Source organism: Aquarana catesbeiana, linkage group LG04 (assembly GCF_042186555.1).
Source record: "Aquarana catesbeiana isolate 2022-GZ linkage group LG04, ASM4218655v1, whole genome shotgun sequence".
In the NCBI taxonomy this organism is placed as follows: domain Eukaryota; kingdom Metazoa; phylum Chordata; class Amphibia; order Anura; family Ranidae; genus Aquarana; species Aquarana catesbeiana.
The window spans coordinates 191,626,116-191,651,676 of NC_133327.1; the positions used below are offsets into that span (position 1 = coordinate 191,626,116).

Sequence of the window (25,561 nt, forward strand, 5' to 3'; positions counted from 1 at the left end):
TGGGTATGCATGTCCTCCAGTGGCACTGGGTCATTGGTGTATATTGATGATGTGAAAGAAGACAGAAGGACACGGATGAATTCTGCAGTGTTTAAAGATATGCTGTCAGCCTAGATTCAGCCAAATGCAGCAAAGTTGATTGGACAGTGCTTCACAGTACAGATGGGCAATGATCCAAAACATACCGCAAAAGCAACCCAGGAGCTTTTGAAGGAAAATAAGTGGAATATTCTGCAATAGCCTGATCTCAACCCAATTGAGCATGCATTTCACTTGCTGAAGGCAAAACTAAAGGCAGAAAGACCCACAAACTAAGAACAACTGAAGACAGATGCAGTTAGAGCCTGGCAAAGCATCAGAAAGGAGGAAACCCAGTCTTTGGTAATGTCCATGGGTTCCAGACTTCAGGCAGTCTTTGCTAGTAAAGGCTTGTCAACAAAATATTAAAAATGAACGTTTTATTTATGATTATATTAATTTGTCCAATTACATTTGAGCCCATGAAAATGGGGGGACTGTGTATAAAAAATTTTTACTTGAGAATTATGTTCAACCCCTTGAATTAAAGCTGAAAGTCTGCACTTCAAATTCATTTGGATTGTTTCATTTTAATTTTATTCTGGTGACATACACAACCAAAAGTATGAACATTGTGCCTGTGTCCAAATATATATATATATATATTTATATATATATATATATATATATATATATATATATATATGGACCTAACTGTAAATCAATTAATCCATATCTAACCAATGTAACATCACTATAAAGAAGCCATTGAGAAAAAAAAAAAAACTAAGTATAAATAAAAAAAAACTAACCCAATTCCTAAGGCCCGTGAACACGATCAAAAAATAATGTGAAAAATACCGCTTTTGGAGCGATCGTATGAAAATCTGATCGTTCTTACAGAGCTTTCTAAAGCGGATCACGACAATTCATCCAATATTAACTGATTGGACAAGCACGAAATTTTTCTTGTACAATACTAGATTGTACGATTTTAGTTTAATCAGTACAGTTGTCGTTTTAAATTACAATACAAATACACTACAACACATTACATCACTTCTGAATTTTTATTCTGTCGTACAATAATTTTTGTAACTTTAATAAAGTCTTCATTTTCGATATGAGATTAGTATGCAAAAAAAAATGAACGATCATTCGTCCGGTAATCTCATTGTGTGTACCAGGCATAAGTCAGTCTTCCATTTATATGCTATACACCCAGTAAAACTTACACAATATCAAGCATTTATCTAGAATTACACATGGAGCTAAACATAGAAAAAAATAAGAGCATGCTTAAGCAACGGTAGGCCATGTTTTGCCTATGGACAATAGAAAGAGATGTGTGCTACGGTATGTTTCTGACTTTACAACAGCCCACATAATGAATATGGATAACAAAAATTAAGATGTCCTTATATATTAAATTGCAGCCATTTTCAGCCATTCATGTCTGGTGTCAAGAAACACTGTCAGTCAGGCACTGTCAAGGTTGGGCACTGAGAGATCTGACAGATTGAAAAGCTTGGCACAACTAAGTATACATATTTATGGGGTGCTCTGAGGGCTTTTTTTTACCTAAGGGCAGTCAAGGGGAATGCACAGACTATCGCCCGTTTAACATCATTCGGTAATTAGCACATACAGTACCTTTATGGATAAATTACATACTGTATATATGACTGTCCATTTATTCTTTGGAGGAGTATCTAAGGGCAAATAATAACTTTAATGTGTTGATTTTTAGTGAACGTAGAAGGCAGATGCACAAGCTGGGTTCATTTTGTGTTATGTTTTAGTTTTTGTTTTTTGGACCAGTTACATAACTGTACTGTGCTTAACAGAAAGCCTTAAATAAATGTGGTAATTCAACTGAAATCACAAGGATAATTCAAATCACTTTGGTAAATGTCATTAAAGAATATCAACAAGTGCTATTGGTCTATGTGTTCAGTTTTATTTAGATGACAAACCCTTGTGACACTTCAAGCAGTCCTACAGTGGGAAAAATTGCCCGTTATCATTTTAGACCTAGACGCAGATGTCTAAATTAGATTTACCCCTAATAAATATGAGCATGCAACTGTGGACATATTGGCAACAATTTTTGCTGGTCCATACACAGACTCCAAAGCTTAAAGGGGTTGTAAACCCTCATGGTTTTTCACCTTAATGCATTCTATGCATTAAGGTGAAAAACCTTCTGTAGTGCTGCAGCCCCCCGAGTCCCCGTTTTACTTACCTGACCCCAATCTTTCTCCGGCTGGGAACAAGCACACCAGATCTAGCTGGTGTCTTGTGTCCTGATTGGATAGATTTATAACAGTGCAGCCATTGGCTCCCACTGATGTCAATCAAATCCAATGATGCGACGCAGGGGGGGTGGGGCCGAGTCCTGCATTCTGTGTGAATGGACACAGATGCGGGACTCGGGAGAGCGCCCGCACGGGTGTCCACCAAGGCGAGAGCTTCTTCAATGTGGACTCTCGATGCGGGGAGGAGCCACCAGCACCGCTGAGGGACCCCAGAAGAGGAGGACCAGGGCCACTCTATGAAAAACGAACTGCACAGTGAAGGTTTACAACCCATTTAAACAACAAGTAAAGGTGGCCACCTTAGAATAGCTTAATTCAAATATCTTAGTCGTTTTACTCCATCATATTTTAGTGTACTCAGGTGATAGATCACAGGCTTTAAATTGTTATATATACACCACAAGCAGTATTATTATTTTAGAACTGTTAATTCTTCATCTACGTTGACTAAAAGGACTAAGTTGTCCTTTTATTTTACTGACTAGAACAGCCTTGCTCAATCTTTTACCCCAGAGAAGTCCATGAAATAATTTCAGATCTCAGGGGACTCTAGCTAAAATCAATTTATTGGGGTTCAGTGGGAAGAATCCCCCTCTAATTGATGGTCAGTGGGAAGACAACCTCTTTACAGTGGTGATCAGAACATCTCCCTTACAGACAGTTAAAAAGATCATTGTTGTTATGCTGCTGGCTCTGTCAAGTCACGTTTGCCCCAAAACTTTACGTCACCATCAGATGGGAGGTCAGCAACAGCTAAAAGAACCCCCTACAAACTATGGAGGGACCCTAGAGTTCCTCAGAACTCTGGTTGAGAATGGCTGATCTAGAGTGTGCTCACTTTAGATTTACCCAATTACTATACATTTGATGATTCTTGATTTTAAAAATCCATTAATTCGGTGGATATTAGTTTCTGTTGCCATTGACTGATCGATACAGTACCAACTATGGTTTTTGTTTATTCTAACAGAACCAGAGGCGTAACTAGAATCTTCAGGGCCCCGGTGCAAGAAACCATGAAGGGCCCCCACCAGGGTCATTGCTGCGTCTACAAAAGATCTCGGGCTAGAGCCCATAGCAGCGAAGTAATGAAAGTCATACACATGTATATAATATACATGTTAACCTCCCTGGCGGTATGATTATTTCAGATTTTCGATGCTGAAAGCTGTACAATTATTTTGCATGGAAATTTGGCATTTTATATTGTAGGCCTGTAATTCTTTGGAATAACTCACTTAAATCTGTCCAAACAAAAGTCTAATAGACAACCCGGGTATGATAAAGTTTGAAAAACGAAATCAAAAATTATAATATAAAAAATAACTATAAATAATTATAACAAATAATAATATAATAATAATAAAAATTATTCAATAATGTAATCAAATCAAAAACACTGAAATTTGCTCAGTTGCAGAATTGTCGCTTTCGTTACTTCCAGTGTTTGATGACGGATTTCCCCACAAATCACTATCGCTCAATTCTGCAAGTGATTCTAATTTATTATCGCTGTTTTCTAGCTGGTCTAAAACCACTTTTCACGTAAATGGACATTTTTTGGTTGCTATGGACAATCTCCAGTTTCCTGGCAGAAAGAACAGTATTTATAATATAAAACTGCATGCAGGACACTGGACAAAGCACTAGGGACAAAGGGGATGTGTAATTATTTGATACAGTACTGTAATCTGTAAGATTACAGTATACTGTATCTATACTGTGTTTTTTACTTTTTGAATTTGGCGCCAAACTCTGTCCCCGTTCGTCTTAATGCTCGCAGGGAATGGAGCTGGGCACTGTGAATCAAGCGAGACACGGCGGCTCGCAGGTCACAGCGGGGAGACATCGCAGGATCCAGGGGACAAGGTAAGTAACCTCTACATGGATCCTGCGATGCGATCCAGAGTCTGGCTTGGGGTTACCGCTTTTGGTACTGAAAATCCACCCCGAGCCAGACTCAGGAATACCGCCAGGGAGGTTAATATACGTGTGTGCGTGTGTGTGTATGTATGTGTGTGTGTATATATATATATATATATATATATATATATATATATATATATATATAGTTATTACATATCTGGGTGTGGATCCCCCACTTACATCAGGGTCCCCAGAGCCCCCCTCATTACATCAGGGTCCCCAGGGAGCCTCCCCTTACATCAGGGTCCCCAGGGAGCCCCTCCTTACATCAGGGTCCCCGGAGAGCCCCCCTTACATCAGTGTCCCCAGAGGGCCCCTTACTTACATCAGGGTCCACAGAGAGCCTCCCTACTTACAGCAGAGTCCCCAGAAATCCCCTCCTTACATCAAGGTCCCCAGAGAGCCCCTCCTCACATCAGGGTCCCCAGAGAGCCCATCCTTTCATCAGGGTCCCCAGAGAGCCCCTCCTTACATCAGTGTCCCCAGAGATCCCCCCCTTACATCAGTGTCCCCAGAGAGCCCCCCTTACATCAAGGTCCCCAGAGAGCCCCTCCTCACATCAGGGTCCCCAGAGAGCCCATCCTTACATCAGGGTCCCCAGAGAGCCCCTCCTTACATCAGTGTCCCCAGAGATCCCCCCTTAGATCAGTGTCCCCAGAGATCCCCCCTTACATCAGTGTCCCCAGAGAGCCCCCTTACATCAGTGTCCCCAGAGGGCCTCTTCCTTACATCAGGGTCCAAAGAGAGCCCCCCCTTACATTAGAGTCCCCAGAGAGCCCCCCCCTTACATTAGTGTCCCCAGAGAGTCCCCCCTTACATTAGTGCCCCCAGAGGCCCCCCCTAACATCAGGGTCCCCAGACTGCCCCCCCTCCAGGGGTTCCCCATGTACCTGGCTGGTACCTGGGCTGGGGAGGTGGGAGGCGACGAACGGCAGCTCTATAGTGTCCATGGGCAGTGGGATCTCCATGAGGCTAGTAGTTCTGTTAGTCCCCAGTGTATACAGTGGAGAAGGGAGGGACCTCTGACATGAGCATGTATCAGTAACAGTGTACAAGCAGAGCTGACTCACTTGTACACTGAACAGTGAAACTGCTAGATGCCCGAGTCAGAGGCCCCTCCCCTCTCCACTGTGTAGACTCAGGAAGAGAACTACAAGCCCCAGGGAGATCCCGCCGCCCATGGGCAACAGAGCTGCCAATCTTCACCTCCCACCTCCCCCTCACTACATTCTAAATGGACAGCCAGAGGTGCAGGGGGAGATGCCGGGTCTTGGAGCCCCCCACTTCGGCAGAACGGCAGGGCCCAGTCGCAAGTGCGACTGCAGCGACCCCTATAGTTCCACCACTGAACAGAAGGGCAAAAGTCCTATCGGCTTTAAAAACTCCTTCATTCCACAAAAAATGAAATATTTCATACATTCTAAATATAGGCCTTATGGATTTAAAGTAGATTCATAAAGCTTTTTAAAAAGTACCTAAACCGAAAAACAAAAATGTAATATTTTGCAGCTTACCAGTACTTAGATTAGGTGCTTGCCTTAGTTTTTTTTTTTAAGGCTTTTTCCCTTTATTTTAGCCTGTAATCCTGAAAATAACAGGATTATCACGGCGGTCACATGGTCACAAGGCCTGCCCTGCCACCCGGGATGACAAACCCCTAAAGGACTAGAGGGAACAGATGCAAAGGGGTTAAGGGAATTTTCTCTTGGCTTAGTGAATGATGTGAAAATTTACTTAGAGAGTACCCATTTATGTACATTAAACAGTGTTTTTGATTGCATATGATTTAAAGATGGAAGTCAGCAGAGCTTCACCTTATTCACTAAGCTAATGGGAAATTCCCTTGCAAAGTGAACAGCCAATATTCCTTTAGTTAATCAACCCCTTTATACCAGTGGGGAGAATTTGTATTTTACAGAAGGAAGATAGCAATATTTGTGCTTCCTGTTTAGTTCACAGAAATTGATGAGGATGCTGCATTTATGGTAAGATCAACAGGTATTTTCTTTACTTGCTGAAATAGTTCTTAGCCTAAAAAAAGAAAATAAACGCAGCTACCACATCTAAGGATTGGCAAGCTGCAACATGATAGATTTTTGTCCTTGGGTTTAGTTATCCTATAACAATGGGGCATATTATATACCTCTCTGAATCTAGATACAGTCTCCTCCTTGATTCACTAATATTCACAACACATTCTAACATTCATAAAATGTATAATGTAGTAAATTTTTCCAGAGCCTCTCCCATCCTCTGGAACTCGCTACCTCCATCTATCCGGCTATCACCTACTCTTGCTACTTTCAGGCAATCCCTGAAAACTCATCACTTCAGGAAAGTCTATCATGTCTCCAACTAATTTTTTACCACTTCCATCAGCTCATTCCCCACAGCTACAACCTTTTGTACCACCTGCCCCACCCTATTAGATTGTAAGCTCTTCTGAGCAAGGGCCCTATTAATCCTCTTGTATGTTATTGTATTATAACTGTATTGTCTCCCTTTTATATTGTAAACCGCTGCGTAAACTGTTGGCACTATATAAATCCTGTATAATAATAATAATAAAATTGAGATTGGTCAAATTGGTGAATGTGCAATGAATATGCATTGGCTGATGGTCTGGCACTGCATTGGCTATAGCGGTCTGGCACTGGGCACAGACCGCTATAGGCATCACTGGTCTCCACTTCTGGAAGAGGCACCAGTGGGGGACAAGTGACTGTAGAGTTAGGTAAGTGAAATAGGGTTCAAAGTTGTATTCTAAAAAAATAGTGAAGGAGTAGGAAGAAAGGGATTGGAGGGTGTTATACTTTGCCCAGAAATGGACTCTAATGTTAAGGGCCTCTGACTGGTGCTCATTGTGAAGCTCTATGAGGTGTCTATTGAGGACAGCAGAAAACTGCACCATTTGAGGTAGTGATAAAATAACTGTTCATTAAAAATAAAGGATTTTAATAGTAAATACTTATTTCAGGCAAAAAAAAAAAAATAAACAGAGATACACTTCTGCAATATGTAAAGGCTTGAATATCTGGATGAGAAAATGTCCTGAGGCTAAATATGAACACAGTTAAAGGATATGTACACTTCAAGACAAAGTGAGCATATCTTTTTTTGCCCCTTTGCGCTGACCTAAACTAACCCACCCTCCCCTTCAACAAATGTATGTCTATCTGAAACTTACAACATTTCTTTACATTCTGTCCATGCCTGCTTATTACAACCCCATAGACTATTATGGAAATGTCTCCAGCCTTGTGATACATTCCCATAAAGGTCTATGGGGCTTAATTGTGCAGGTGCAGCAATAACAGCAAGACCTGCGGAGCTGCATGTAAACCGGCACTGGAAGGCATGTCCATTGTATTGAGGTAAATATGTATCTGTGAAGGGGAGGATGGGTTACGTTAGGTCAGTACAAAACGGCATACAGGATAAGTGCACTTTGTCTTAAAGTGCACTTACAGCATCCTCTGAAATAAATCATATATTTTAATGAATTAAATTATAAATATAAAAGTCATTTGAGCCTAATGTCTTTTATCTAAGTATGTTTAATGCATATTCCTTTCTAGAAATGTTGCGTGTATCTAATCATATTTGGCTTACAAATATATCAAACCACTATAAGGTATAAATCAATGTAGTGTATTGATAAAATGCACTTAATTTCCTTTTATTCTTTTGTTTCTCCTATGTTTTATATGTATAGATACAGTATATATATATATATATATATATATATATATATATATATATATATATATATATATATATATATTATATATAAATAGATATATATCTATATTTAGTACTTTTTTAGATTTTATATGTTGACTTTAGCAGGATAGCTATTGTTATATGAGGTTAAATAATTCATATTTTTTTTCTGATAAAAACACATTATACTGTACAATATATAATTGTGGTTAAAAAAAAAAAAATCAATTTGTCAACAGGCTAGATATTTAGTTTATTACAGTATATTCCATTTCAAATGATACCAGGGTTTCACCACTACACACAGTCTTAATTCCATCATTTTGGAACTACTGTGGCTTTAACACTTCGGAAAGAGCAACTGTTTTGTTCCCTGCAAAGTAAAAGCAAAATAGGCTAGTATGCAATGCATACTAGCCCATTATGTGCCACTTACCTGCAAAGGAACCCTGCGATGTCCCTGCTGGTGGCCGCATCCATCTTCATCCCTCTTCCTTCCGGTGCCGTGGACTCTGGCTCTGTGACTGGCCGGGGTCGCGGGAGCCGCCGGTCACGGCACAAGCCCCTTAGAAACGGCCTGCCCTTCTTTCAGTGCGCATGCGCCTATGACGTAAGTGTAAATGGTAAATATCTCCTAAACCGTGCGGACATCGAGTCTGCGGGACCTTCAGGGACGCTCCCGGCAGCACGCTCGCGCCCGCTATCCTTCTTACAGGTACGTTGGTTCGCGCAGGAAAGCCAACTTGCCGCAGTAAATGTATGTGAGCTGGTCGGCAAGTAGTTAAAAATGTTCCTGTACATTGCTGGAAAATATATTAATTGTTCTCCAAATGCAGCAAGCATAAGCAAAGACAAAGCTGTACGCATGTGAGAAAGATATTGAAGCCAGAAAAAAAAGCCATTTTCAAAAAGGGATTGGCAATGACAACCTCTCATAGCTTTTTCAGTAATTGTGTACTGATATTTTGAGTCATAGACCCAGAAAAAATACAGAAAATCTGTTTTGCAGACTTGTTCTGGGGCAATGACTCAAAGTTTTGAAGACTATTGATGAGCATGATAGCCAGACACTGTATGCCAGTTTGAGCCAAATTTTCCCAAGAGGAGGTCAGCAATGTACAGATATAATGTACATAGGCATTTATGTATTTTGTGCTCTCTTTCAATAAAGCAAGCTTTCAGTTCATAGCACAGTTATGGTGGTTTCCTGTAAACCCGAGGAAAGGAAACATTACTCAATAGAACACAAAACTTTCACATTATAGCCTATATAGTTAAAGGCTTCCAATCAAAAGCCAGAGCCCACTGAATTGCACAGAACTACCATTAAGACCCCTTTCACACTGAAGCACTGCTAAAGCGCCAGTCGTTTTTGAGGTGCTTTAGCTGCGTTTTAGCTGCGCTTTTGCGGTGGTTTTTGGGCACTAGCTGGTCGCTTTTTTTAATGTCAAGTGACAACGTGACCTTAAAAAAAAAAGACTGTTTTGCGGTGCTTTCGAAGCACTTTTAAGGTGCTTTGGAATCACTGCCTATTCATTTCAATGGGCAGGGGTGTTTTTGGAGTGCTTTTTACAGTGCTCCAAACACGCCCCAAAGATGCTGCTTGCAGGACTTATTCTACCGCCCCGCAAGCGCACCGCCCCAGTGTGAATGCGCCCATTCAAATGAATGGGAGGCAGTTTTCAGGCGCTTTTCATGCGCTATTTTTAGCGCTAAAATGCCTGAAAACTGCCTTAGTGTGAAAGGGGTCTTAATGAGTGAATCTCTTCACAGATCCAGCTACCTGTCACTGGTGCTAGGCATGAAGCTCAATACAGTGCCATTACCAGAATGATTTAAAGAGATGCTCAGGAATCAAAAATAAATAGTTAGGCCCCTTTCATACTGACCGACCACTTGGGCCCGCCTGTCAGTTTTTCAGGCAGACCCATTGGACCATCCATTACTCTCTCTCTTCACTCTTCCAAACTCTGGGACCTTGATTTCCAAATTAAATGCAAGATTTTGCACAGTCCATGATAATTTGGGGAGCCATGCCATCTACTGGTGTTGGTCCACTGTGTTGTATCAAGTCTAAAGTCAGCTCAGCCGTCTACCTCTAGAGCACTTCATGCTTCCTTCTGCTGACCAGCTTTATGGAGATACTGATTTCATTTTTCAGCAGGACTCAGCACCTGCCCACACTGCCAAAAGTACCAATACCTGGTTTAATGATAATGGTATCACTGTGCTTGATTGGCCAGCAAAGTCGCCTGACCTGAACCCCTTAGAGAATCTGTGGGGTATTGTCAAGAGGAAGATGAAAGACACCAGACCCAACAATGCAGAGAAGCTGAAGGCCGCTATCAAAGCAACCTGGACTTCCATAACACCTCAGCAGTGTCACAGGCTAATCGCCTCCATACCACGCCGCATTGATGCAGTAATTCATGCTAAAGGAGCCCTGACCAAGTATTGAGTGCATACTATACTGTACATGGACATACAGTACTTTTTAGTAAGCCAACATGTATTAAAAATCCTTTTTTTTAATTGATCTTATGCAATATTCTAATTTTCTGAGATACTGAATTTTAAGTTTTTACTAGCTCTAAGCCATAATCATCAAAATAAAAAAAAAAGAAATGTTTGAAATATATTACTCTATGTGTAACGCATCTATATAATATTTGAGTTTCACTTTTTGAATTGAATTACTGAAATAAATTAACTTTTTGCTCATATTCAAATTTTATGAGATGCACCCGTATATGCTAAAAAAGTAAGGGACCGTACTTAATTGGACCGGATCAGGCTGAAATCCACCGAGCAAGACAAAGTAATAGTAAAAAAAAAAAACTTCAACCATTTCAGAGCAACTTCTGAAATGGTTGAAACTCCAAATATGGTTTCAAGGTGAGGGAGTATAAGATTGTGGTCTCAAAGGCAGAACTGAGGTCAAGAAGAGATAAAGAGTCAGAAACAGAAGCTATAAAAGAAAAAAAAAAAAAAGATCATCAATTACTTTGACAAAAGCAGTTTCTGTGTTGGGCAGTTGTTGAAAATTTGATTGAAAAGGTTCAAACAGATTATTTTCAGTCAGATGGTTATCTAATTAAGATATGACAGCACATTCTTGAATCTTGGCAAGAAGGGGTAAGTTAGATATGAGGCAAAGGTTGTTTAAGTTGTGAAGAGCTATGTTGTTTTTTGGTACCATGGTGATAGTAGTGGTTTTGAGAATCATTGGTACAACACCTGTGCTCAGGGACTCATTTAAATGCTGGGATTAATGGGGCAGAGAGCTAAAGCAAGATTTAAATAAATGGGTGGGAATGGGAAGTATAAAAAAAATGTTTAGCCTGCTGGAGGCTCCTGTTTCATTTCCTCTACCTTGTGGTTGCAGGTATTGTTCTTGGTTGCTAGTCAATGGCCTTTCTAAGGAATCCTAAAAAGGACAGCCAATGCTTAGTGTGGTTCATATGGGAGATGCCATGGCCAAAAACACTGGTTAACCTCCTGGCAGACCTCTGACAGGGGTTTTCAGACCAAGCCTGAGACAAGCTTTAGTAAGAAGCCTAGTGTGTTAGCTGGGCTAGCAGTGTTAATACACAACATAAACTTTGCTGTTTTAATCTCTAGTACTGAAAAATTCTAACAGTTTTTTTCGCAGCTGATTATACACTGGACTATTTTGTAGAGGACAACTTGTATATATGTACTTTGTCCTGAACCACAAACATTAGTAAACATGACTGTTTAGTTGCAAAATCATCTCTATTTCCTCATTCTGCTATTAAATACCTTATTGAAATAGTAGCTTATCGTAAACTTGACTTAATAAAATGCAATGTAGTCCTTTGGGTTACTAAAGGAGTCAAGGCTTTTCACTTTTTAGCAAAGTACAGATTCACTTTAAAAAGGTCAACTTTGTAAAAATAATGACAGTAAACTGGGTAAAGCAGTGTTCACCTTGAATACCCAATCATTTGCAAAGCAACATTAACCAGGATTTTTACTAGTACATGATATACATTTTCATAGGCGTGCGCAAGGGGTGTGCCAGGTGTGCCTGGGCACACCCTAATCCGGGAGTTGGCAACCCATCAATTGTGGGCAGGTGACAGGTATGCCGCGATCCTTACTTGCCGACCCCCAGAACCTGGACAGGATAGGCAGCTGGGGTGGAAATTAATGGGCCGATCTGTATTATCTTCTGCAGCAGCTGAAAGTAGGCTTCTCCTCATCTTCCTCTCGCCAATATTCAGCTGCCACGGGAGAAAAATACAGGGGATTGGTAGCAATGTATGCCACCCCTCTTGTCCCAGTTCCTTTTCTTTCTGTTGCCCTGGTCCCCCTGTGTGCTCACTTGCTCCCCCCCCCCTCCCATTGTTTTAGGATGATGAGTGGGGAAGAGGCAAGTTAATATGTCACAAAGGCATATATGTTGGAGCTTTGAGGTACACACCCTAATACAATAGGCTGCACACACCTATGTACATTTTATTTTGATAAGAAAAAAAAACTGTCTCTATGCCTTCCCTATTGTCTTCAGAGGACTATAAAAAGGTCACCTCTTTTGCCAAAACTCTGGTGATTAATGCCAACCTAAATCAGATGTAATCATTTAAATGGAGGGTATCTGATCAGGGTAAGAACCTTTCCTCCCATACTGAGATTTTTTTGTTTATAGTTTTGTAAAGGTGTTGCCATTTTCTCTTTGTATTTTTTAACTGCTTTGTGCCAACCAATTTTCTTATTTATATTAACAGCTCAATGTCAACATAAAGCAATAGATGCCAAAAATGAAAAACAGTTATTGAATCAATCTTGTGTGTGACTGTGCTGGGCTCAGATGCCAACTAAGGTAGCCATTTTGGCCACCTACGCACACTGTTGGAGATTTATTTAAACTGGTGCACACAGCATCTGGTGCAGCTCTACATAGAAACCAAACAGCTTCCAGGTTTCATTGTCAAAGCTTAAGAGCCCCTTCACACGGGCTGTCCAATCAGGTCCTCCGGTCAGTTTTTTAGGCAGACCTTGCAGTCTCCCCTATGGAGTGGCAGATGTCAGCGGTCACATGACCGCTGACATCCGCTGCTATCTGATCCAATCATGTCCGCAAAATCCAGATAGATGGTGGTCTTTTTTTCCATTCGTCTTGCAGATCCGATGAAAACAGACAGGCGGTCCGTTTCCACCCAATTTCCCTATAGAGGAGAGCCGGACTGTGTCTGTTCTGCACAGTGGAGTGGACAGGACCTGTCATCTGCCTGCTCAGTGGGGGATCAGCAGAGTGACCCACTGCTGAGCAAGTGGAATCTGTTCCATGGAGTTTTGTGAAGGGAGCCTAACTGAATAAGCTGAAGTTAAAAGCTGATTGGCTACCATGCACAGCTGCACCAGATTCTGAGCGCTCCAACTTTAGTAAATCTCCCCTATAGTGGTCAGGCAGTTAGCTCAGTGATGCACCGAGGATGGAGTGGCCGACCCTCTGGCCTTAGGGTAGCCACCTCATCCCTTTAACCACTTCCGGTGGTTCAGTTCATATGACGTCCAACAGGATGACAGCTGCCGCGCACCCGTGGGGGCACGCATCGCAGCGAACGGTGGTGAGGTGTGTCAGTCTGATGCCTGCCGGTGCCACCAGTGTTGCCTATCAGTGCAGTCCATCAGTGCCAACTATCAGTGCCACCCATAAGTACTGCCTTTCAGTGCCACCTATGAGTGCCGCCTATCAATGCCCATCAGTGCTGCATATCAGTGCCATCTTATTGGTGCCACCTCATCAGTGCCGCCTTATCAGTGCTCATCAGTGAAGGAGGAAAGTTACTTATTTACAAAATTTTATAACAGAAACTAGGAAAAACTTTTTTTTTTTCAAAATTTTTGGTCTTTTTTTATTCGTTTAGCAAAAAATAAAAACTGCAGAGGTGATCAAATACCACCAAAAAAAAGCTCTATTTGTGGGAACAAAATAATAAAAATTTAGTTTGGGTACAGTGTAGCATGACCGCGCAATTGTTATTTAAATAGTGACAGCGTTGAAAGCTGAAAATTGGCTTGGGCAGGAAGGGGGTCTGGTATTGAAGTGGTTAAACCCGAACACATATGAATTACACAGGTTCCGAGGCTGTTTTTATTCAGATAAGACACCAAGTGAGTTTAAGGCTGGGTTCACACTGCTGCAGTGCGAATTTAGCGCGATTTTGTTCCGATTGCGTTGCGAATTTGCATTGCGAATTCTATATGTGTTCTTGCGATTCTACTGCAAATTTTGCAGTCTATGGAGCTGAATTCGCATCGCACACGGATCAAACTCGCACAGGACCTTTTTTTCCCGCAAGTTATATTCGCAACGCATTGATGTGAACGGCACTAATGTTAATCTATGTAATTTAAATGACTTGCGAATTTGAGCGATCGCAACGGCTCAAATTCGCAATAGAATTCGCAGCAGTGTGAACCCAGCCTTATTACCACCTTAATCAGCCACAGAACCAGTGCAATTAATATGTGTTCGGGTTTTAAAGGGATGAGGTGGCAATCCTATCTGGCCTCAGTGCTGCCCCCCACTGTGACCCCATGAGTGCCACCTGAGGCAGCGGCCCTAATTATACTCCTTGGTAGCATGGCTCAGCATGTGTGTGTACTGTATATGGGAAGCTGATTTTCTTAACAAAGGAGTTGGTAATTTTGGGCGGCCACATTTGTAATCTAGAGGTACAGCAATCAACACAACAAATCCTCCACCTTCACTACAACAGCAGCAACACAACTTTGTAAAGGACACACCCGAGCTGAAGGACTGGATAGTAAAGGTGTGGCAGCACAGGGATGAGTCATTGCTTGGCTCACTCTGCTCTCTTCCTCTATCAGGATATCCACTGTCAGCCCATGTAAAATGCAGCAAGGCCTCACTGACTATTGGTGCAAGCTCTCTTTTGTACAGCTGTACAGTGGATTATCACAAGAAGCTAATATTAAAACAAAGTAATGTTGCATTTAAAAGAAAAGAACTTTCAAAAATGAATGAATACAAAAATAGCATTAGCTGGTGTGTTTTCATGTATCCATGGAGCTCAAGACTCTAAACGTCACTAACAGAAACACCTTCTCATAACAGTACCATATACTAGTAGTTTATAATTGAAGGAAAGGGAGTGTTTATACATCTAATATAGAAGCAAAGGTCACTCAATTGTGGCAGCTCCTGCTATGACTCAGGACTGAAAGAATGATGCTTACAGTGGAAATATTTAGTATAACTAGTGATCATAGGTAAAAACCTAGCCATGAATTTGTTTGCAGTGTGGGATGCCATATATATTAAATGTATGCCAATAATATTAAATGTATGTGTGTATAATAAGTCATTTAGTGACTTGTACATTCAGGTAAACACACATTTTAGTGAGTTACACCTGCCATAGATGAAGCTATTCCTGCAACCATTGGTTGCAGGAAAGAAAACCCACTCGATTTCCCCATAAATAGAGTCAGTGTTGATAGGGGAATCCCTCCCTTGGAGCCATTGTGTCCTCCCAGTGGGGGGGGGACTGGCTAATGGGAGCCGTCCTCATTGGGAGAACACAGTGATTATTGCTAGCGGCTATAGCTGCTGGCAATAATCGCATCCTAAAAATCTGATATGCTGGTTGTACCCAAGATGATCAGTGGATCAATTTGGGTATATTCAACCTACCCATACATGGTTTGAATCTCAGCCAGTTCCTGCTGAACCAGCCTGAGATTCAAACTGTCTATGGCCGGCTTTACTTTCTGAAAACTTGCTATGGTAATAAAATCAAATATGGATACCATGATGGATAACAATCTGATTTCCTCACATTCATTTTGAATTAAGCTGGCAGCGCACCTTAAAAGGAGGTGTAAAGTCTCAAGGTTTTTCACCTTAATGCATTAAGGTGAAAAACCTTCTTTAGCTGCCCTCCTTTTTCTTACCTGAACCCGATCGTTCCAGCGACAAGAACAAGCCCAGAAGCTCCAGCTGCTGTCTCGGGTCCTCATTGGATAAATTGATAGCAGCAGGAGCCATTGGCTCCCGCTTCTGTCAATCAAATCCAATAACACAGGAGTTGGGGGGGCACAGCAGCATGACTCGGGAGCGCGCCTGCACGGGTTCCCCCTATGAAATGCGTCTCTCTCCATGGGGGCACTCGTTAAAGAGGAGCCAGGAGTGCCACCAGGGGAACCCAGAAAAGGAGGATCGGGGCCACTCTGTGCAAAATCCTTGCACAGAGCAGGTAGGTATGACATGTTTGTTATTAAATAAAAAAACAAACCTTTGCAATCACTTTAAAGTGTCTGTCATGAGAAAAGTATGAGGGATGCCATTGCTGGTCTCCTTCTAAAAATGTTAGTTGCCTGTTTAACTTAAAGAGGATCTTTACCCTAGAAAGAAAAAAAATTACAAGTACTGTAGCTGCTGACTTATAATAAAAGGACACATACACATCCAGGGACCCAGTGCTGTCCTCACCTAGGCTGGTTCTTCGCCGGTCTTGGGGTCCCCGTGTCCGGCATGCTTACTCTGGGAAGCTAGCTGAGATTCCTTGTGGCTTCACAGCTGGCTTTGCACTGTGCTGGCACAAGCTGTGCTGCGCTGCGCTTTTTGAATGGTCCTGCAGCCTCCTGGGACCTGTGATGTGTCCCAGATGGTTGCGGGCAAAGAAGGGGGCCTAGGCGATTCAAGTGGGAGCAGATACCTATTAAAACTATGTTAATTAGATTTATGTTAGTGTGGCAAATATGATAGAGGAGGCAAGGAGGAGGGCATAATGCCGAACTTTCCCTTTAGGGTGAAGTTCTGCTTTAAGTACATTTAAATCACACATCCAGAATAAGCATGCTTTAAAGCTGAACTCCTGGAATGTGACAGAAACAATTGCTTATATAGTCTAGGAGTGCACAGATAAGGAGAAATACTTCCCTTACTCCTGACTCCAGCAGGCACCCACAATCTGTGCATCCAGTTACCCCAGCAGCCTCCTCTTTAAGCCCCTTAATAGTCCTGCATTGAACTTGATGATACTCAGGCCTGCCAACAGACTGGAGGGTATGGGAGCAAAGGAGAACGCCAGGGGAGCCAGCCAGGGTAGGGAATAAGGTAAGAAATATGCCTGTTAATCTACCCCGCCTAGACTAAACAAACCTTTATGTCCCATTCGCATCTAGCAATTTGGTATCCTGGACAGAATTGCTGCGATTCCTCCCGCGATCCCAAATCTCTAAGGGCCTTTGCAGTATGGATGGGGAATTATAGCATGCTGCAGTAAACGTGTCTTGTTCACCACCATTGAAGTAGTGTGTTGGGGTGCCATTGTAATTAAAAACGTAATTCATTTTGAACTTCAAAAATAAATGTCACTGTAGCACACCTCACTACTGTTTAAGTGTCAGTGTGCGATAAAGTAGCGTGCAGTAACACATGCATTTTATCTAATGTTAGCGCATTAGCATGAAGGAGTCAGATCAAGCAGTTCCATCTCCCCATGCTGTGTCTGACATAGAAAACAGAGCAGATCCCCCCCCAATTAACAAAGGAACAAGAGTCCCCTTTATTCATTGACAGCAGGATCTCTTCTGTTTTAAAGATCTAGAATAGTGGCACAGGATTTATGCCTGGCCCATTCTTTAATTCCCCGGGAATTGTTGAATTTCCACAGCTGATTATTTGGCAATTACACCAAAAATTCTAAGAGAAAAAGAGATTACTGTGGGGTCAGTCTGTTGAAGAGTATTGTAACCTTACCATGTCACAGATTGTGCAACAATCACATGAATGGCTGACAAACCTCATTAGGAGACCGACATTAATGTCAATAATAATTAGACAGATTGGACATCTTTGTCCAGTATTCTGGCCTCTTCGCTGTAATCCTGCTGCAGTAAGCAGTAATGAGGAGGTTTCCTAATAGGCATTGAATCCTGATGTCTATGTCAGGTTAAATAAAGATTGTCTAGGGGCCAGGTTTCCAGGTTTGTTTCCAGGTTTGTTTTGTTTCCAAAGATCACATCCCTCTGTCAGTACTAAAATAGAATATATGCAAGAAAAAAGTATTTGAAGCTGAATTTCAGTGAAAACAAAACATTACTCTTGCACAGGGGCTCCTTGTGTACTGCAAAGGTTTAATGCTCATATATGTCTAATTTACTTAGAAAAGGGACTTTTACTTACTAATTCCTCACTCCCCCGGCAGCCTGTCACTTATTTCTTCTCCCTGATACTCTGGTTGTGGGCAGTCCCTTGGCATCCTCAAGTATAATGAAGGACCATTGGTCTTGCGTTGTACTTGATGACGTCAGAATACCTGCGACTGGTGGAGCACCTTACAGAAGAGGCCGATCACATAGTGTGGAGAGAACCTGTGGGAGGTGAGGAATTACACGTGTATAGTCCTTTTTACTGGTACTAGGCATAAATGAGGATTTAACACTTATGCCCCGTACACACGATCGGACTTTCCGACAACAAAACCATGGATTTTTGTTCGAAGGATGTTGGCTCCAATTTGTCTTGCATGTCACACAAATGTTGGCCACCAATTATGAACATAGTGACGTACAAGACGTACTTGATATCTCCATTACAAGCTCTAGTTTTACAAAACCAAGTGTTTCCGGCTCGTACTTGATTCCGAGCATGCGTGGACTTTTGTCCGACGGACTTGTGTACACACGATCAGAAAGTCCGACAACAAACATTTGTTGGTGGAAAATTTGAGAACCTGCTAGCCAACATTTGTTGGCGGAAAGTCCGACAACAAATGTTCGATGGAGCATACACACGGTCGGACTTACCACCAACAAGCTGACATCCAACATTTCCTGTCGGAAAATCCAATCGTGTGTATGTGGCATAACACTGCAGGAGGAGCCCTACTACAAGTGATATTTGGGGGTTTTTTTGTTTTGTTTTCTCTAGAGATCAGCAATAAGGATTAGTGGTTGAATGCAAGCCTTATTTTTTTTTTATTAGTTTTCCATATAAGAGATAAATGACAACAATGCTTATTGTTAGCATGCAGCTATGCATCAGTAAATCTCCAGCCTTGACTCCTTTATGCCAATACAACATCACTTCCTATGTTTTTGTTACCTCCTATGTGTATTTTTGAGAATTAAAGTGTTTGTTACCTTTAAAACCTACATTTTAGTAATGTGTCTCTTTAAATATGCCACATTTCTTATTTGCAATAACTGCTAGCCCCCCTTCTTTGTTGCAAACTGATCAACCTAAGCACAGAACCCAAGCATAGTAACCAATCTGTGTGCTTGTGTGGTCAGTTTGCGTGCTATGTCTTCCTGTTCGGAAGTACAGGATGCTGTGCAAGTGCACAAAGTGCCTGTATCTTCCATAGTCTGCTTTCAGCCATGCCCCCCTGCACTGTTGATTGACTGCCTGCTGGGGATAGGAGGGGCACTTTATTGGGCCTGGTTGTTGGCTTGCATTCTGTTGTCGTAGAATTGCTATTACTAGCGGGCACAGGTCACCTCCGATAGTGCTACTAGTTCGGCTCCGGAAGTCATGCACACCAGCCTCTCTGTGATACTCTGTAGAAGAATTATGATTACGGCATTTGACTGGACTATACAACTTTGAAAAAAGTTATCTAATGTGCTATTTTAGTATTTGTGAACAGTATACTATGACATGACTGTATATACAGTATACATTGTATATATACTGTATATCTATATATAGTTAGCACTGAGGCTTCATAACTACTTTAAAACCTAAGTTTGGTCAAAAAGGGTATTCAAAAAATTAGCAAAGGTGGCATTGCTTGCAATGTATCCCTTGTGCTGATGGCTACAGAATTCATTGAAATCTTCCATCCTCCAATCCCTCGCTACCTCTGCCTCCATGATATTTTGATGCTGTGGACTACTCCATTTAAAGAAACTGAACTATAGCTTCCATCAACGATAAGTGATGTATGAAAAGAGGATGGGCAGATGAATGAAAGGTCTTCTTCCTCCATTTGTAGATCGTATTTCATTCAAAAAAGGCTATAATACAACTTGAATGGCGAGGGGGGCAGCACTCTGTGCATATGACAGATCCCTTGGCTCTATGAACCCCCCAGCACCAGAAGATTATGGTGGGGGTGGGTGATGGGGAATTGGAGGAAGGAAGATTTCCCAGCCATCAGTGCAAGTAACATAGGACATTGACTGTAAGTCCCTTATGCTGACTTTAATAAAAAAAACTTTTTTGACCAAACTTAAGCTTAGACTTTAACTTTAACATAGATTATATTTGTTCGGCCTGTGAGATCTCCCCATCCACACTATAGAGTGCAGATGGAGGAGTCTCCTGCTGTGGATATTGTATTCACAACCAACATCTGTCAGAATACAGGCTGCATCTGATTGAATGCAGCCGCTATTCAACCGACAATATTTTTGCTTGACTCCTTCCATCTTTGACAGGTTACTGGGTGAGAGGAGGCCGACAGGACCACCCACGTAGCGAATTATGGCCAAATTTTCATATCTGGAACTGGACGAAATTCATATAGTGTGTATGCAGCCTTCGGCTTTAAAGCCAAAAATATTGCTATATTTATACATGTGGTTTTCTTGTACTGATGTGTCTCAATGTTTCGTGGCACAATATATTAGTTTTTTTTTAAAACTGTTATCTTAAAAATTAAGCCTCTGAGCTCTAAATTAACACTTTAGAAATAAACACAAAACAAAAAAATCACAGTTGTATAAGGACTGCTACTTTAGGACATAAACATAGCTCAAATGTTATACAGCAACTATATTTATTTGTAAAACAAAAGTAACAGGTGAATTTCTAAATATGAGTGCATACACCTAATCTACATTTAGAGCTGGTTCACATCAGAACACAGTACGACAAAGTGCGTTTACCTGTACTGAATCACATAATACCACAGTATTTGATGCGTTTTTGAAAAGTAGTGCATGCACTCATTTTTGTGCAGCCAAGTGCGATTTCAGGCCATTCAAAGGAATGGGCTGAAAACTGCACCACACTGACTTGCACAGAGATCCCACAGGAACGCAGTTCCTTAGGGCCCATTCACACCAAAACTTGGTGTGGTAAAGGTGCATTTCACGTTCCCCACACCATTCGGGAGCACACTGCCCTTTTCAGATGCGCACTTGCTAATTATTTGTTAATGACACCCCAAACGCATCTCGTCCACAACAGTGCTAGGTACTGAAGTAGCATGCAGTTTAGTGCAGTGCTATCTGAAAAAGTAGTACTTCAAAATGAACGGGCTGTCAAAACTGGGCCGCACAGGAATGTGCAGAAATGCAGAGGAACCCGCTTTTCAGTGTCAACTGGCCCCTACATTCCATTTAGTAATACCCAACGAATCTGTTCCGATACATGTTACCCATGCTAAAAAAGGAGTCTAGCAAACAGAGAGTTAATCTGCCATCTCCACTTGAAACAATATCTCTGCATCTGTGAACTGGCAGCTTCAAAGATCCAAAGTTTCAGCTACACACCTGTAGTCCATAATTACACAAAGTAGCAATTAGAAAATGACAAACTCTTTATTCTTTTGATTCCTTTCCCATCCTATTGCAGTTCTTATCATGCCTTGTAAACAAGCAGCTCCAGCTCTGCCCCTTTAGATGACAAGCATGGCTTTCATCACACATAACATTCTTAAACAATTCTGTAAACTCACTTTCACATAATTGGGCCAACGTTTGCGGCAATCAATAGTTCCTTTTGTATACTTCTAAGCACAGAACCTCTATTATATTACAATACGTAGCAATGAACAGTCTTCTGACTCACTAAATATCCTTAGAAAATGCTGCTGACTGTTAAAATGCCTTTCCATTAAAGGAGAACCATTCCAGAGATAGTACTTGGTCCTTCTAATGTGACAAGCTATTAGCAGGCTACTTTAAGGCATGTAAACAAAGCATCCACTGAACCACAAATATGATTTAATCGCTGTATACGTTGCCATTTCTATTTTATTTTTCTTTAGAAGACGGGGTAAACTTTGAATTATGTTTGGACAATGGGCGTCTTCCAGCTCCAAAACTTGGCAAGAATCGCGCTCTACTGAAATATGGTGCACGCCATATATGGAAACGCGGCTAAACATGTCAGGCATCATTTGGAAGAAGTAGCAGGCAATTTAACCTTTAAGAGAAGAGATTTGTACCATAGATAATAAATGCTTTGTACTTTGGGTAGATCACACGTTTGTCAAGCAGGTTCAAACCCTCTGCTAAAATGACTGGGGAGGTACTTGTCTGAGCCCTGTAGTTTTCTCTGCTAATTTTATTTTAGAAAGAACACATGAAAGGCACCTGTTTCTTGTTTCATGCTGTGCTTAGCCAGACTTTGCTACTGTATAAGCTGGTAGTACATGGCCTGATCTAAGTATCACCGCTGATGCTAAGAAAATATGCTATACCTATAAAACAAGTAATGCAGAGTGTTCACAAGTGATGAAAAACTAAATACAGTATGTCATCCAGCAAAATGGAAAATATATGCAACCCATTGCAGCTTCGCCAGTAACACTAAGAAAGCATACTATAACTAACCCATGTACAACCCATTGCAGTATCACCAGTAATACTAGGAAAGTGTACTATAACTAACCCATATGCTACCCATTGCAGTATCACCAGTAATACTAGGAAAGTGTACTATAACTAATCCATATGCTACCCATTGCAGTATCACCAGTAATACTAGGAAAGTGTACTATAACTAATCCATATGCTACCCATTGCAGTATCACCAGTAATACTAGGAAAGTGTACTATAACTAACCCATATGCTACCCATTGCAGTATCACCAGTAATAATAGAAAAGTATACTGAAACTAATCCATATGCAACCCATTGCAGTAATACTGAGAACGTATACTGTAAGTAACCCATGTGCAACCTATTACAGTATCACTGGTGATACTAGGATAGTATACTATGACTAATCCATATGCAACCATTACAGAATCACGGGTAATACTAGGAAAGTATACAATAACTAACCTATATGAAACTGATTGCAGAATGATTGATAATACCAGGAAAGTATACTATAGCTAACCTATATGCAACTCATTGCAGTATAATTATTAATACTAAGAAGTTATACTACCACTAACCCCTGTGCAACCCATTGCAGTATCACTGGTAATACTAGGAAAGTATAAGTATACTATAACTAACCCAAATGCAGCACATTTTAGTATCATCGGTATTACTAGGAAAGAATACCAAAGCCAAACAGCAAGTAATAAGTGATACAAGACTCTAATATTAATGATATATGTGAACCCACAGACTGGAAAATATATACGCAACCCATTGCAGTATCACTGGTAATCTGAGGAAAGTATACTATAACTAACCCCCATGCAACTCATTGCATTATCACCTGTAAGACTAGGAAATTATACTATATCTAACCTATATGCAACTCATTGCAGTATAAGTAATAATACTAGGAAGTTATATTATCACTAACCCCCCATGAAACCCATTGCAAAATCACCGGTAATGCTAGGAAAGTATACTATAACTAACCCATATGCAACCCATTTTAGTATTATCGGTATTACTAGGAAAGTATACTAAAACTAAGCAGCAAGTAACTCGTGATGCAAGACTCTGATATTAATGATATATGTGAACCAGCAGACTGGAAATTAAACGCAACCCATTGCAGTTTCACCGGTCATTTAAGTAAAGTATATTATAACTAAGTCATATGCAATCTATTGCAGTATCACCGATAACACTAGAAAAGTACTTTAATTATACTACAACTAAGCCGTATGCAGTCCATTGCAATATCACTGATAATACTAGAAAACTATACTAGAACTAAGCCATATAAAATCCATTGCAGTATCACCAGTAATAGTAGGAAAGCATTCTATACCTAACCCATATCCAATCTATTGCAGTTTAGTTGATATATTAGGAGGGTATAAAATAACCCATTTGCAATCTATTGCAGTATAATCGATAATACTAGGAAAGTATACAATAACTTACCCATATGCAATCTATTGCAGTATAATCAATAATACTAGGAGGGTATACAATAACTAACCCATATACGATCTATTGCAGTATAATTGATAATACTAGGAGGGTATACAATAACTAAGACCCCTAAATTTCAATGGAAGCTTTCACACTAGGGTGGTTTAAAAAGTCCTGCAAGCAGCATCTTTGGGGCATGTTTAAAGCGCTTTAAAAAGCACCTCAAAAACGCCCCTCTCTATTTAAATAAATGGGAAGCGCTTCCAAATCGCTTCAAAATTGCTTTTTTTTCTTTTCTTTTTCTTTTTTAAGGTCAGTTTTTGAGCACCTCAGTGTGAAAAGGGTCTAACCCATATGCAATCTATTGCAGTATAATCGATAATACTAGGAAAGTATACAAATAACTAACCCATATGCAATCTAGTGCAGTATAATTGAGAATAATAGGAAAGTATATTATAACTAACCCATATGCAACCTATTGCATTTTAATCCAGAATACTAGGAAAGTATACTATAACCCATATGCAACCTATAGCAGTTTTATTGCTAATACTAGGAGGGTATACAATAACTAACCAATATGCAATCCATTGCAGTATGACCACAATTAGTAGGAAAGTTTACTATACTAACTCATTGTAAAGCGCTGCGCAAACTGTTGGCACTGTATAAATCCTGTATAATAATAATAACGCATATGCAACTTTATGCAGTATCACTGGTAACATTAGGAAAGTATACTATAGCTAACAAACAAGTAAGACTCAGTGTTCACAAGTGATGAAAGACTCCTGTCTAAACGATGTGTGATCCAGCAGGATGGAAAATATATGCAACCCATTGGAGTATCACTAGTAATACAAAGAAAATATACAATAACACTGACTATTCCCAAGTAATGAAAGACTCCTATATTAATTATATATGTGATCCGACAGGATGGAAATCATATGCAACCCATTTAGAATCACTTGGTTTTTCCAAATAATTATAAAAAAAAAAAAAAAAAAAAAAAAAAAGCTCTGCGTCATTCAGTGCTCATTAAATAAAAAACATAAAGTCCCGAGTCCTAGGAAAAAGGTTACTGTCTATCTGAATAGTGGTCAGGATCAGAGCTCTCCAACTTCCTCCATCAGCTCGTTGTCTTTTTTGTATCACTTGCCCCTCCCTTTTTAGACTGTAAGCTCTTAGGACCAGGGCCCTCCTAAACCTCCGTCTCCCTTTCTTAAAGTGCTGTGCCAACTGTTGGCGCTCTGTAAATCCTGGGATCCAGGGATGGGAGAAGGTCTCGGAGCAGCCTGGAGTTGCAGGGTATTGCTGTGCTCCGATGGCCTGCAGCCATGCGAGGAATGGGGGTCTGCAGCTGCAGGAAAGCTTGGACTTTTCTTCCAGAAGCAGATGCCCTGTGTTTGTGTGTATATATATATATATATATATATATATATATATATATGTATGTATATATGTGTGTGATTGTACATATATATATATATGTATATGTGTGTGTACAACCTGCCCAGCAAGGACAAGAGTGCCCATAGCTGTGTGATCA

The 25,561-nt window shown here is 40.7% G+C and overlaps 1 protein-coding gene across 24 annotated transcripts in view; it reads right to left on the reverse strand.

Annotated features, from left to right (window-relative positions):
• Nucleotides 1–25,561, reverse strand: part of MBNL1 (muscleblind like splicing regulator 1) — a 289,440-nt gene that overhangs the window by 263,521 nt on the left and 358 nt on the right. The window contains exon 1 of one of the 24 annotated variants that reach the window (XM_073626021.1): nt 24,016–24,883. The exons of the other annotated variants lie outside the window; for them this stretch is intronic. The gene's annotated coding sequence lies outside the window, so the exon portion shown is untranslated. Of the gene's footprint in view, nt 1–24,015; nt 24,884–25,561 lie in introns of those variants that run through there. 24 annotated transcript variants of the gene reach the window in all.